This window comes from Ipomoea nil, unplaced genomic scaffold (genome assembly GCF_001879475.1).
Source record: "Ipomoea nil cultivar Tokyo-kokei standard unplaced genomic scaffold, Asagao_1.1 scaffold2653, whole genome shotgun sequence".
NCBI classification, from domain to species: Eukaryota; Viridiplantae; Streptophyta; class Magnoliopsida; order Solanales; family Convolvulaceae; genus Ipomoea; species Ipomoea nil.
Window position 1 is genome coordinate 2,676,942 of NW_017619081.1, and position 14,812 is coordinate 2,691,753.

A 14,812-nucleotide genomic window follows, 5' to 3' on the forward strand; every position below is an offset into this window, starting at 1 on the left:
TTATTGTAACAAAGTTATTGTTTTTAAGCTTATTTGATTTTAAAGCACATAGAAGTTTTCTCTCATGATTAATTTTATACATAGTTAGGGCCCCTTTTTTTCACTTGCCCCGGGCCTCTAAAACGATAGGACCGGCCCTGTGGGAGTGGTCACTACATGCCATCTGAGCACAATAATTAAACTACATTAAAATTTTACTTAGTACATGAGTATATTTTAGGCTATGTTTGGTCAAATAGTTAACTTATCAGCCAATTTTATCTTATTTGACTACTATTAGCTGTTTGACTTGATTAAACAATCACTTTGATTAATTAGCTTTTTGTAACAACTTAATTTTTCAAAATGCTAAAATTCAAAAAACTGTTCAAAGTAACTTTTCCGGTCAGCTTTTTGAGAAAGTCATTTTGACTGTAATTAGCTATCAGCTAACAACTAATTTACCAAACACTTTTCTACAATCAGCTAATGCTATCAACTAATCAAACCCACTAACCCGATCAATTAACAACTATTTCCAAACACGTAATCCCTTATTATTTTTAAATATTTCTTCTCAGAAGGTATCAACTTAATTTTACATATAAAATACCAAAACTGACAATATTATAAAAAATAAAGATAACAAAATTTTAAAATACCTTAAAATTTTAATAGAGTTTAATGATTTTTGCAATAAATAAAAAATAGTATTTTTCTTTTGTCCCCGACCTGCACCCCCTTTCTTTTTTTATTCACTGACTGACCCCCAAGCTTTATATATGCATATGCTTTGTCACACTTTGGCCCCAAAACTTTATCTCTTTCTTCATTTTATACCATCCCTTCAGCCGTACGTTGAGCCCCCACCCCATAGCTTTGATCCTTAGACTAGTTGGCACCCCTAACTCTATTCTATTTTTACACAGGCCCCCATTAGGCTCCAACCATCCTCTAGACTTAATTTATCCTTGAGTCTCTACTACCCAATTCTAATTCACATTGAACCCAAAACCCCTTCACCCATAATAATATACTCTCTCTGTTGCATTTTTTTGTCTGGTTCGATTAATGATGCTTGACCAAAATTATTTTTAATTTAATTTTCATAATGTTAAGTTTAATATTAGTATATAAAATTTAGATATTTAGAAATTATGTTAAAAGTATTACTCTCTCTATCCTATTGATTAATCATTGGTCAAACCAACTCTTTCTTATTTGCTTATTTCTATTAGCATTTTCTTATAATTTTTAAATTTGATTTCTTGTTTTTTTTGTTTTTTTGTTTTTAGTTTTTTGGAGAGATTGATTTTTTATTTTTAATAGTACTTTTAATGTAGTTTCTAAATATGTAAATTTTACATACTAATTCTAAACTTAATATTATGAAAAATTAAATTGTAAATAACTTCAGTCAATCCTTATTAGCCAAACCCGACACAAAAAATGGTACGGAGAGAGTATTAAACACAAAACAAATCAAATTTAAAATTACTAATGAAAATATGCAATGAAAAAAGTGTTGGTTTGACCAATGAATAGTAAAAGTGACAAGCAAAATGGGATAGATTTGAGTATTTATTTGTAAGTTACTATATATATATATATATATATATATATATATATATATAAACCCTTCAATTTGCAATGAAATTTGCTAGATTATTTGTTGCAAAGCCCTTCATGGCGCTTTTTCGCCCCTCACCTTGGGCATTTGTCGGTGATCATAAGGTCATGTGATACAATCCCACAACGGCTCGACAAGAGATTGTGGAGTGGTACTTAAGTTGGGGCCAAACCTCTACACATGAGTTAGCTTTTGTGGTGGAGTTAGGGTCTTGGCTTGGGTACTGTATAATTTGGTATTCTTGTTGAGAGGCCGGAGTGTGGTGGGAAAGGGCTACCTGGAAGAGAGCTACCTGGTGCTTGATAAGGTTCAAAGGGAACCGAGAAGAGTCCAGAGTGAAAGCTATCCAGAGTTAAGCAGTCCACTCATCCGGTGTCGGCCTAGCGAAGGGGGCGACCTAGAAAAGGCTACCTCTGATAAGGTCCGGAGTGAAGCCATCCAAAGGGGAAAAGGGCTACCTGGTGCCGAGAAGAGCCATCTAGAGTAAACCGCTACGAACGTCGGCTTCTCAAGGGGTGGTTAATGATACGATCCCACATTGGCTCCACAAGAGATTGTGGGGTGGTACTTAAGTTAGGGCCGAACCTCCACTCATGAGTTAGCTTCTGTGGTGGAGTTAGGGTCATGGCTTAGTTTGGTTAGCTATAGTGGATCACTTGGGTGAGGTGTAAGCCGCTGCGAACGTCGGCTTCTCAAGGGGTGGGTAATGATACGATCCCACATCTGCTCCACAAGAGATTGTGGAGTGGTACTTAAATTGGGGCGAAACCTCCACTCATGAGTTAGCTTTTGTGGTGGAGTTAGGGTCTTGGCTTAGTTTGGTTGGCTATAGTAGATCACTTGGGTGGGTGGAAGGCTATTCGTTGGCGGGGCTGCTCGAACAAATATGAATGCATTCCCTAATAATCAAAGAACTAATAACATTTTATCCATTATTAATTTGCCTTCACTATCTCTACTTAGAATGTAATATCTGTTCATAAACTACTTTCTCAACCTACTGAGGCTATTCGTTGGCGGGGCTGCTCGAACAAATATGAATGCATTCTCTAATAATTACTGAGGCTATTCGTTGGCGGGGCTGCTCGAACAAATATGAATGCATTCTCTAATAATTAGCTTTTGTGGTGGAGTGGAAGGCTAATCGTTGGCGGGGTTGCTCGAACAAATATGAATGCATTCCCTAATAATCAAAGAACTAATAACATTTTATCCATTATTAATTTGCCTTCACTATCTCTACTAGAATGTAGTATCTGTTCATAAACTACTTTCTCAACCTACTGAGGCTATTCGTTGGCGGGGCTGCTCGAACAAATATGAATGCATTCTCTAATAATTACTGAGGCTATTCGTTGGCGGGGCTGCTCGAACAAATATGAATGCATTCTCTAATAATTAGCTTTTGTGGTGGAGCAGAAGGCTATTCGTTGGCGGGGTTGCTCGAACAAATATGAATGCATTCCCTAATAATCAAAGAACTAATAACATTTTATCCATTATTAATTTGCCTTCACTATCTCTACTAGAATGTAGTATCTGTTCATAAACTACTTTCTCAACCTACTGAGGCTATTCGTTGGCGGGGCTGCTCGAACAAATATGAATGCATTCTCTAATAATTACTGAGGCTATTCGTTGGCGGGGCTGCTCGAACAAATATGAATGCATTCTCTAATAATTAGCTTTTGTGGTGGAGCGGAAGGCTATTCGTTGGCGGGGTTGCTCGAACAAATATGAATGCATTCCCTAATAATCAAAGAACTAATAACATTTTATCCATTATTAATTTGCCTTCACTATCTCTACTAGAATGTAGTATCTGTTCATAAACTACTTTCTCAACCTACTGAGGCTATCCGTTGGCGGGGCTGCTCGAACAAATATGAATGCATTCTCTAATAATTAATGAGGCTATTCGTTGGCGGGGCTGCTCGAACAAATATGAATGCATTCTCTAATAATTAGCTTTTGTGGTGGAGTGGAAGGCTACTCGTTGGCGGGGTTGCTCGAACAAATATGAATGCATTCCCTTTTTTTGAAAGCCAAATATTTTGGTATATTAATGAATGAACATAGTAATAGAGTCAGGTGGGATTACATCCCAGTACATAGGATGTTCCTGGTCGAAAGCTAACGAAGCTAGTGTATGAGAATGCATATTAGCAGTTCTGGAAATATAATGTAAAGAACAATAATTAAATAATGACATAATTGTCCTGCACTGGTCCGCAATGACCCCAACATACGATCGTGTTCTGGTACTTCTTGATTTTATCATGTTACGCAACTCCATGCAATCAGTGAGTAGATCAACCCTCTGTATATCGCGCCCTTTAAGCCACGATAGTGCTTCCTTGCATGCTAGGGCTTCTGCCATAATGGGTGAAAAAGCTCCAGGTAGTGTCCCCGCCGAGGCTGCCATAAAAACACCCTCGTGACTGAGTAACACAACTCCGAACGTTGCTTCCCCCATGTGTTGTCTGTAGCCTGCATCGAAATAGCACCTGAGCCCATACGGTTCGGTTTCCGGCATCACCGTAGCATTCGGCTGTGCCGTCACACGTCTCAGCCTGGTGAAGGCCTCCTCGGTCAGCCCCGCCTTCTTCACTGTAGCCGTAGGCCGTGGCAAGGCTCTCTCCCACAGCGCCGAATTCCTTGCTAGCCATAAGTAGTAGAGGATCCCAACTGCCAGGCGTACTTGCCCCTCCAACAACGAGTCCACCATGCCTATGAACCATGATTGGAAAAAATTAGTTTGAATATTCGTGACAGGTAATCCCGAAATATTCCAAACCATTTTAGAATAATCACATAAAACCAGTACATGCATAATATTCTCCTGTGTATTGCCACACATGGGACATATAGGATCCACGTCCACCCGTTTAACAATTAAATTATCAGTGGTGGGTAGTATGCCAGACACGGCTCTCCATAAAAAGGTTTTCCATTTGGGTGGCACTCTTAATTTCCATAATGTAACCCATTTATCAAAAGCACCTGGGTCATCAGAATAGTCCCCCATAATACGCCTATAGGCATTCTTAACCGTGTATATTCCTTGTGTCTCCCCCTTCCAATACCAAGTGTCACCATAATCTGGGCTTATTGGTATTCTTGAGATTCGGCTCACATCCTCAGGAATAATTAGCTTTTGTGGTGGAGCGGAAGGCTATTCGTTGGCGGGATTGCTCGAACAAATATGAATGCATTCCCTAATAATCAAAGAACTAATAACATTTTATCCATTATTAATTTGCCTTCACTATCTCATATGAATGCATTCCCTAATAATCAAAGAACTAATAACATTTTATCCATTATTAATTTGCCTTCACTATCTCTACTAGAATATAGTATCTGTTCATAAACTACTTTCTCAACCTATTGAAGCATCCATTATTAATTTTCCTTCACTATCTCTACTAGAATATAGTATCTGTTCATAAACTACTTTCTCAACCTATTGAAGCAGGAAAAAACAATGACGTTTACACTGAAACTTGAACCCATAACCTCGCATACAAAAGTCCAACCATAGTGCCATTAAACCATAAGATCTTAGTAGCTAAAAGCTTATTCAAAAGACTTAATTTCGATCATTAGGTATACCTTGTGCGTAACTAGGGATTTCAATTAGGGGGGTGTATTCAATCATGAATTTTGTAGAGTTTTAAAGACTTTTAAAATGATAGATTTTAATAAACTTTGATTGACTTTCATAGAGTCGTTCAAAATTTTTTACCGAATTAAATTTTTTATAACCCTAACCCTAAACCGTCAAGTTATCAGGCTTATGGGGTGAGTTTGTTTAAATTTTTTTACATTTTAAAATTAATATTCTAAATTTTTAATTTTAATAAACTAGCACATTTACACTAATAAATATATACTTATACATCGTTTTGCCAATCCAAACGTTAATTTCTCAATTCTAAGTTCTAACTAAAAATAATTAATATATTTACACTTATAAAATAATAATTATAAGAGTTAATTACTAATTTGATCCCTCGACTATAAGGATTTCTCGTCATCAATTTTTAAAATTACTCAATTTAGTCCCCGACTATGCTTTCTTTTTACCCAAAATGGTCTTAACCGTTAGACGTCCGTTAACTCGTGACCAAATTGGTAATTTCACTACAGTCAATGGACTATTTCAGTAATTAAATTTCGGATAAAATGGTGCATGCGAAATTACCAATTTGGTCCCGAGTTAACGGACGTCTAACGGTTAGGACCATTTCGAGTAAAAGAAACATAATCGGGGTCTAAATTGAGTAAATTTGAAAGTCGAAGACCAGATTGGTGAAATCCTCATAATCTAGGGACCAAATCGGTAACTAACTCATAATTTATTTTGTAATAAATTTATTAATATATTTTCGTTGAAATTTAATAAAAATTAAAAAAAAAAGTTCTTATTTTTCATCATTTATTTTCGTAAAAACAATTGATTTTGTAATACATAGCTAAACATGTGCTGAGCTATAGGGGCTGGGTTGTTAATTTGTATTGGAATATTTGAGATGATTTTTATCAAATGTTAACTTTTTCAATCTTATCGGGATTATTTTTATTTATTTTTTTTTTTTAGAAAAAGATATATATCATTCACGGTGGGACTCAAACCCACATCTCTCGTTCCAGAGGCAAGCGCCTTATCCATTAGGCAACGAGAACATCTTAATTTTATCACGATTGTTCATCATACTACAATTGACATCCCTATGCTTAACAACAAGAGTGGAAACTTTGCCATCTATGTGGTCTCCGAGTCTGGAAAAGTTGGCAAATTACTGTGTGGACCATGGTCCACATAGTACTGTATGAACCATAAAAGAAAGTACATTTTTAATTTAATATACTAAAAATACATTATTTATTAATAAAACTAAAATCTTCAATTAAAATGTCTTTCACCCTTCTGATACGAGATTTCCCTTCAAGTTCAAACGAAAACAATTCACGTTAATGCTCGCATATGCCATGACTATCAACAAAAGTCATGGTCAAACACTAACTCATGTTGAGTTATTACTGAAAAAACCAGTCTTTAATCACGGTTAATTGTATGTGACTTTTTCCCGAGTCATCCATCCTGATGGTCTGATGGTTTTAACTCTAGACGAGGATGGATAAAATTCTGTTACTACTACCAATGTCGTCTACAAAGAGATTTTCAATAATGTATAATTCAAGCCATTGATATTATGTTTTTTTATATACAAAGATGACAAAATTTCTATATATCTACATAGAAAATATATCTTCCGTATAAATAATTTCGATAACTGAGTTGCTAGAGAACGAGCTAATTAGCCCAATTAATAAAAATTCTAAACACCGATATATAAAATCTCTAAAGTTGCAGCACCGAATGCGTATATCTACACGTTAGCTATTAACATGGCTGAGTTGCCATCAACGTGGATGGGAGCTGCAATCTGCGAACCCACAATGCTGGATGTGGTGGTATTTTGAGGAATAGATGGGGAGAGTGGATCGTTGGGTTTTAGAAAGATTTGGGGGACTGCCCAGCTGATATTGTAGAAGCTTTTGCTGTGTTAGCTGGTCTTAGAATTGCTTGGAATATGTCTCTCACCAACAATGTGATTCAAAGTGACTTCGTCAACGTGGTCAACCGGATTAATGAGCATCTTTTTGACGCTAAAGGAGGTGGAACCCTTTGTAATATCATTGGTTCAAGAAGAATTGGAATGCTAGATGTTGCCATATTTTGAGGGAACAAAATCAAGTTGCGCTTGCGAAGGCTTTGCTTTATTTTTGCCCAAATGCCAAGCTAGTTTAGGTGTTCCTTATGTGGTGACTGACATATTTTGTTCCCGGGGTTCCACCCGAGAGTTAATGCCGCCTCCACTAAGGCTCGAACCAACAACTTCGCATATGGGAGTTCGACCTTGGTGTGATTAGACCACAAGGTCTTGGCAATTAGAAGCTTATTCAAAAGACTTAATTTCAATCATTAGGTATACCTTGTGTGTAACTAGGGATTTCAATTAGTTAAGCCCTGTCGATTTCAAGTCAACCATGTCGGGTTTATAAGGAAAATTTTTTACCGAATTAATTTTTTTTTTAACCCTAACCCTAAATCGTCGAGTTATCTGGCTTATCGGGTGAGTTTGTTTAAATTTTTTTACATTTCGAAATTAATATTCTAAATTTTCAATTTTAATTAACTAGCACATTTACACTAATAAATATACACTTATACATCGTTTAGTCAATCCGAACGTTAATTTCTCAATTCTAAGTTCTAATTAAAAATGATTTATATATTTACACTTATAAAATAATAATTATAAGAGTTAATTACTAATTTGGCCCTCGACTATAAGGATTTCATCAATCTGGTCCTCGACTTCCAAAATTACTCAATTTAGTTCCCGATTATGCTTTTTTTTTTTTTTTAACCAGAAATGGTCTTATCCGTTAGATGTCCGTTAACTCGTAACCAAATTGGTAATTTCACTACAGTCAAGAGACTATTTCAGTAATTAACTTTCGGAGAAAATGGTGCCTGTGATGACCGAAATGGTCCATTGACTATAGCGAAATTACCAATTTGGTCCCGAGTTAATGGACGTCTAACGGTTAGGACCATTTCGGGTAAAAAAAAAAAACATAATCAGGGACTAAATTGAGGAATTTTAGAAGTTCGAGAACAGATTGGAGAAATCCTCATAGTCGAGGGACCAAATTGATAATTAACACATAATTATAATAAGTTCTTATTTTTCATCATTTGTTTTGTAAAAATAATTTATTCTGTAATAAATTTATTAATATATTTTTGTTGAAATTTTAATAAAAATTAAATAAAAAAGTTCTTATTTTTCGTCATTTATTTTCGTAAAAATAAAAATTTTTGTAATAAATTTATTAATATATTTTTCTGAAATTTTAATAAAAATTAAATAAAAAAGCTAAAAATGGGCTTAGGTACACAAAGTTTCCTATATATTTTGTATGTGCGTACACTATTTTGCTTAAAGAAGCTTTGCCAAAGATATAACATTGCCCCCATGCAGGATTGATCTACAGGCCTTTAGTTTAAAAGACTGACGCTCTACCATTGAGCTATAGGGGCTGGGTTGTTAAATTTTATTGGAATATTTGAGATGATTTCTATCTTTTGTTAACTTTTTCAATCTTATCAGGAATCTTTTTCTCTTTGAAGGAAAAGATATACATCATTCACAATGGGACTCGAACCCACAATCTCTCACTCCAGAAGCGAGCGCCTTATCCATTAGGCCACACAAACATCTTAATCTTATCAAGATTGTTCATCATACTATGATTGACATCCTTATACTTAACAACAAGAGTGGAAGCTTTGCCATCTATGTGATCTCCGAGTCTGGAAAAGTTGGCAAATTATTGTGTGGACCATGGTCCACATAGTACTGTATGAACCATAAAAGAAAGTACATTTTTAATTTATATAAAAATTAACTAATATCTAATGAATTTTTATCACAAATTAATGTTAATATGTAATTAAAAATGGAAAATGGTTATCAAATTCTGAGAATAATTAAACCATTATAATTGTGAGGATAACGGAAACAAATTATGCGTAATAAATGAGAAAATCCATTTGAAATTATATGTAATTTTATAGGGAAATAATAATTTATTAATTATTATTTACACAAATCTATATCTATACTATTAATAAAAGTAAAATCTTCAATTAAAATGTCTTTCACCCTTCTGATATGAGATTGCCCTTCAAGTTCTAACGAAAACAATTCACGTTGATGCTCGCATATACCATGACTATCAACAAAAGTCATGGTCAAACACTAACCCATGTTGAGTTATTACTGAAAAAATCAGTCTTTAATCACGGTTAATTGTATGTGACTTTTTCCCGAGTCATCCATCCTAATGGTCTGATGATTTTAACTCTAGACGATGATGGATAAAATTCCGTTACTACTACCAATGTCGTCTAAAAAGAGATTTTCAATAATGTATAATTCAAGCCATTGATATTATGTTTTTTTTTTATATACAAAGATGACAAAATTCCTATATATCTACATAGAAAATATATCTTCCGTATAAATAATTTCTATAACTGAGTTGCTAGAGAACGAGCTAATTAGCTCAATTAATACAAATTCTAAACATTGATATATTAAATCTCTAAAGTTGCAGCACCGAATGCGTATATCTACACGTTAGCTATTAAGTATTAACATGGTTGGGTTGCCATCAACGTGGATGGGAGCTGCAATCTGAGATCCCACAATGTAGGATGTGGTGGTATTTTGAGGAATAGCCGAGGAGAGTGAATCGTTGGGTTTTAGCAAGATTTGGGGGACTGCCCAGCTGATGTTGAGATCCCACAATGTAGGATGTGGTGGTATTTTGAGGAATAGCCGGGGAGAGTGGATCGTTGGGTTTTAGCAAGATTTGGTGGACTGCCCAGCTGATGTTGCAGAAGTTTTTGCTGTGTTAGCTGGTCTTAGAATTGCTTGGAATATGTCTCTCGCCAACGTTTTGATTCAAAATGACTTCGTCAACCGGATTAATGGCTATCTTTTTTACGCTAAAGGAGGTGGAACCCATCAAGTTGCGCTTGCGAAGAACCATTCTCCGAACCACATGCCAAGCTAGTTTAGGTGTTCCGATCCTTATGTCCGTGGTGACTGACCTATTTTGTTCCCGGGGTTCCACCCTACCTTTGTATTTAAAAATAGTAAATGCAACTATTATCTCAACCTACTAAAGCACAAAGAGAGTTAATGCCGCCTCCACTAAGGCTCGAACCTACAACTTCGCATATGGGAGTTCGACCTTGGTGTGATTAGACCACAAGGTCTTGGCAATAAGAAGCTTATTCAAAAGACTTAATTTCAATCATTAGGTATATCTTCTGTGTAACTAGGGATTTCAATTAGTTCAGCCCTGTCGATTTCAAGTCAACCATGTCGGGTTTATAAGGGAAATTTTTTACCGAAATATAATTTTTTTAACCCTAACCCAAAATCGTCGAGTTATCTGGCTTATCGGGTGTGTTTCTTTAAATTTCTTTTACATTTTGAAATTAATATTCTAAATTTTCAATTTTAATTAACTAGCAAATTTACACAAATAAATATAAACTTATACATCGTTAAGTCAATCCGAACGTTAATTTCTCAATTCTAAGTTCTAACTAAAAATAATTTATATATTTACACTTATAAAATAATAATTATAAGAGTTAATTACTAATTTGGTCCCTCGACTATAAGGATTTCATCAATCTGGTTCTCGACTTCCAAAATTACTCAATTTAGTCTCCGACTATGCTTTTATTTTTTTAACCAGAAATTTTCTTAACCGTTAGACGTCCGTTAACTCGTGACCAAATTGGTAATTTCACTACAGTCAATGGACTATTTCAGTAATTAAATTTTGGAGAAAATGTTGCATGTGATGACCGAAATGGTCCATTAACTATAGCGAAATTACCAATTTGGTCCCGAGTTAATGGACGTCTAACGGTTAGGAGTTAGGACCATTTCGGGTAAAAAAATAACATGGCCATGGATAAATTGAGGAATTTTAGAAGTCAAAGAACAGATTGGTGAAATCCTCATAGTCGAGGGACGAAATTGATAATTATCTCATAATTATAATAAGTTCTTATTTTTCATCATTTGTTTTCGTAAAAATAATTTATTCTGTAATAAATTTATTAATATATTTTTGTTGAAATTTTAATAAAATTTAAATAAAAAAGTTCTTATTTTATGTCATTTATTTTCGTAAAAATAATTTTTTTTGTAATAAATTTATTAATATATTTTGGTGAAATTTTAATAAAAAATAAATAAAAAAAGCTAAAAATGTGCTTAAGTACACAAATTTTCCTATATATTTTGTATATGCGTACATTATTTTGATTAAACTAAGCACCTGCCCCATGTAGGATTGAACTATAGACCTTCAGTTTACAAGACTGACGCTCTACCACTGAGCTATAGGGGTTAGGTTGTTAATTTTTATTGGAATATTTGAGATGATTTCTATCTTATGTTAACTTTTTTCAATTTTATCAGGATTGTTTTTTTCTTTGAATGAAAATATATATATCATTCACGATAGGACTCGAACCCATAATCTCCAGCTTCAAAGGCGAGCACCTTATTCATTAGGCCAAGCGAACATCTTAATTTTATCAAGATTGTTCATCATACTATGATTGACATCCTTATACTTAACAATAAGAGTGGAAGCTTTGCCATCTATGTGATCTCCGAGTCTGGAAAAGTTGGCAAATTATTGTGTGGACCATGGTCCACATAGTACCGTATGAACCACAAAAGAAAGTACATTTTTAATTTATATGAAAATTAACTAATATCTAATGAATTTTTATCACAAATTAATGTTAATATGTATTTAAAAATGGAAAATGGTTATCAAATTCGGAGAATAATTAAACCATTATAATTGTGAGAATAACGGAAACAAATTCTGCGTAATAAATGAGAAAATCCATTTGAAATTCTATGTAATTTTATAAGAAAATAATAATTTATTAATTATTATTTATACAAATCAATATCTATACTATTAATAAAAGTAAAATCATCAATTAAAATGTCTTTCACCCATCTGATACGAGATTCTCCTTCAAGTTCTAACGAATACAATTCACGTTGATGCTCGCATATTCCATGACTATCAACAAAAGTCATGGTCAAACACTAACCCATGTTGAATTATTACTGAAAAAACCAGTCTTTAATCACGGTTAATTGTATTTGACTTTTTTCCGAGTCATCCATCCTGATGGTCTGATGGTTTTAACTCTAGACGATGATGGATAAAATTCCGTTACTACTACCAATGTCGTCTACAAAGAGATTTTCAATAATGTATAATTCAAGCCATTGCTATTATGTTTTTTTTTTTTTTTTTTTTTTTTCATATACAAAGATGACAAAATTGCTATATATCTACATAAAAAATATATCTTCCGTATAAATAATTTCTATAACTGAGTTGCTAGAGAACGAGCTAATTAGCTCAATTAATACAAATTCTAAACACTGAAATATTAAATCTCTAAAGTTGCAGCACCGAATGCGTATATCTACACGTTAGCTATTAAGTATTAACATGGCTGGGTTGCCATCAACGTGGATGGGAGCTGCAATCCGAGAACCCACAATGTAGGATGTGGTGGTATTTTGAGGAATAGCCGGGGAGAGTTGATCGTTGGGTTTTAGCAAGATTTGGGGGACGGCCCAGCTGATGTTGCAGAAGCTTTTGCTCTGTTAGCTGGTCTTAGAATTGCTTTGAATATGTCTCTCACCAACGTTTTGATTCAAAATGACTTCGTCAATGTGGTCAACCGTATTAATGACCATCTTTTTTACGCTAAAGGAGGTGGAACCCATCAAGTTGCGCTTGCGAAGAACCATTCTCCGAACCACATGCCAAGCTAGTTTAGGTGTTCCGATCCTTATGTCCGTGGTGACTGACCTATTTTGTTCCCGGGGTTCCACCCTTCCTTTGTATTTAAAAATAGTCAATGCAACTTCTATCTCAACCTACTGAAGCACAAAGAGAGTTAATGTCGCCTCCACTTAGGCTCGAACCTACAACTTCGCATATGGGAGTTCGACCTTGGTGTGATTAGACCACAAGGTCTTGGCAATAAGAAGCTTATTCAAAAGACTTAATTTCAATCATTAGGTATACCTTCTGTGTAACTAGGGATTTCAATTAGTTCAGCCCTGTCGATTTCAAGTCAACCATGTCGGGTTTATAAGGGAAATTTTTTACCGAATTAAAATTTTTTTAACCCTAACCCTAAATCGTCCAGTTATTGGCTTAACGGGTGAGTTTGTTTAAATTTTTTTACATTTCGAAATTAATAATCTAAATTTTCAATTTTAATTAACTAGCACATTTACACTAATAAATATACACTTATACATCGTTTAGTCAATCCGAACGTTAATTTCTCAATTCTAAGTTCTAACTAAAAATAATTAATATATTTACCCTTATAAAATAATAATTATAAGAGTTAATTACTAATTTGGCCCTCGACTATAAGGATTTCACCAATCTGGTTCTCGACTTCCAAAATTACTCAATTTAGTCTCCGACTATGCTTTTATTTTTTTAACCAGAAATTTTCTTAACCGTTAGACGTCCGTTAACTCGTGACCAAATTGGTAATTTCACTACTGTCAATGGACTATTTTAGTAATTAACTTTCGGAGAAAATGGTGCATGTGATGACCGAAATGGTCCATTGACTATAGCGAAATTACGAATTTGGTCCCGAGTTAATGGACGTCTAACGGTTAGGTCCATTTCGGGTAAAAAAAAAAAAACATAGTCAGGGACTGAATTAAGGAATTTTAGATGTCCAAGAACAGATTGGTGAAATCCTCATAGTCGAGGGACCAAATTGATAATTAACTCATAATTATAATAAGTTCTTATTTTTCATCATTTGTTTTCGTAAACATAATTTATTCTGTAATAAATTTATTAATATATTTTTGTTGAAATTTTAATAAAAATTAAATAAAAAAGTTCTTATTTTTCGTCATTTATTTTCGTAAAAATAAATTCTTTTTAATAAATTTATTAATATATTTTGTTGAAATTTTAAAAAAAATTAAATAAAAAAGCTAAAAATGTGCTTAAGTACACAAAGTATCCTATGTGTTTTGTATATGCGTACACTATTTTGCTTAAAGTAGCTTGGCCAAAGATATAACATTGCCCCCATGCAGGATTGAACTACATACCTTCAATTTACAAGACTGACGCTCTACCACTAAGCTATAAGGGCTAGGTTATTATTTTTTATTGGAATATTTGAGATGATTTCTATCTTATGTTAACTTTTTCAATCTTATCAGTTTTTTTTTCTTTGAATGAAAAGATATACATCATTCACGGTGTGACTTGAACCCACAATCTCTCGCTCCGAAGGCAAGCACCTTTTCCATTAGGCCACGCAAACATCTAAATCTTATCAAGATTGTTCATCATACTACGATTGACATCCTTATACTTAACAACAAGAGTGGAAGCTTTGCCATCTATGTGATCTCCGAGTCTGGAAAAGTTGGCAAATTATTGTGTGGACCATGGTCCACATAGTACTGTATGAACCATAAAAGAAAGTACATTTTTAATTTA

General features: G+C 34.1%; 1 long non-coding RNA gene and 3 other non-coding genes across 4 annotated transcripts; all 4 read right to left on the reverse strand.

Annotated features, from left to right (window-relative positions):
- Positions 1 to 432: 432 nt before the first annotated feature.
- On the reverse strand, positions 433 to 7,787 carry LOC109154779. Its single transcript, XR_002049784.1, has 3 exons — positions 7,777 to 7,787; positions 3,456 to 3,458; positions 433 to 532 (listed from the first exon to the last, which is right to left on the reverse strand). It is a non-coding gene; the product is annotated as an uncharacterized LOC109154779 (long non-coding RNA).
- A 1,043-nt stretch (positions 7,788 to 8,830) lies between these two features.
- On the reverse strand, positions 8,831 to 8,903 carry TRNAQ-CUG. Its single transcript has one exon. It is a non-coding gene; the product is annotated as a tRNA-Gln (tRNA).
- A 2,651-nt stretch (positions 8,904 to 11,554) lies between these two features.
- Positions 11,555 to 11,626, reverse strand: TRNAT-UGU. Its single transcript has one exon. It is a non-coding gene; the product is annotated as a tRNA-Thr (tRNA).
- Positions 11,627 to 14,387: 2,761 nt separating this feature from the next.
- TRNAT-UGU lies at positions 14,388 to 14,459 on the reverse strand. The gene has a single exon. It is a non-coding gene; the product is annotated as a tRNA-Thr (tRNA).
- Positions 14,460 to 14,812: the final 353 nt, after the last annotated feature.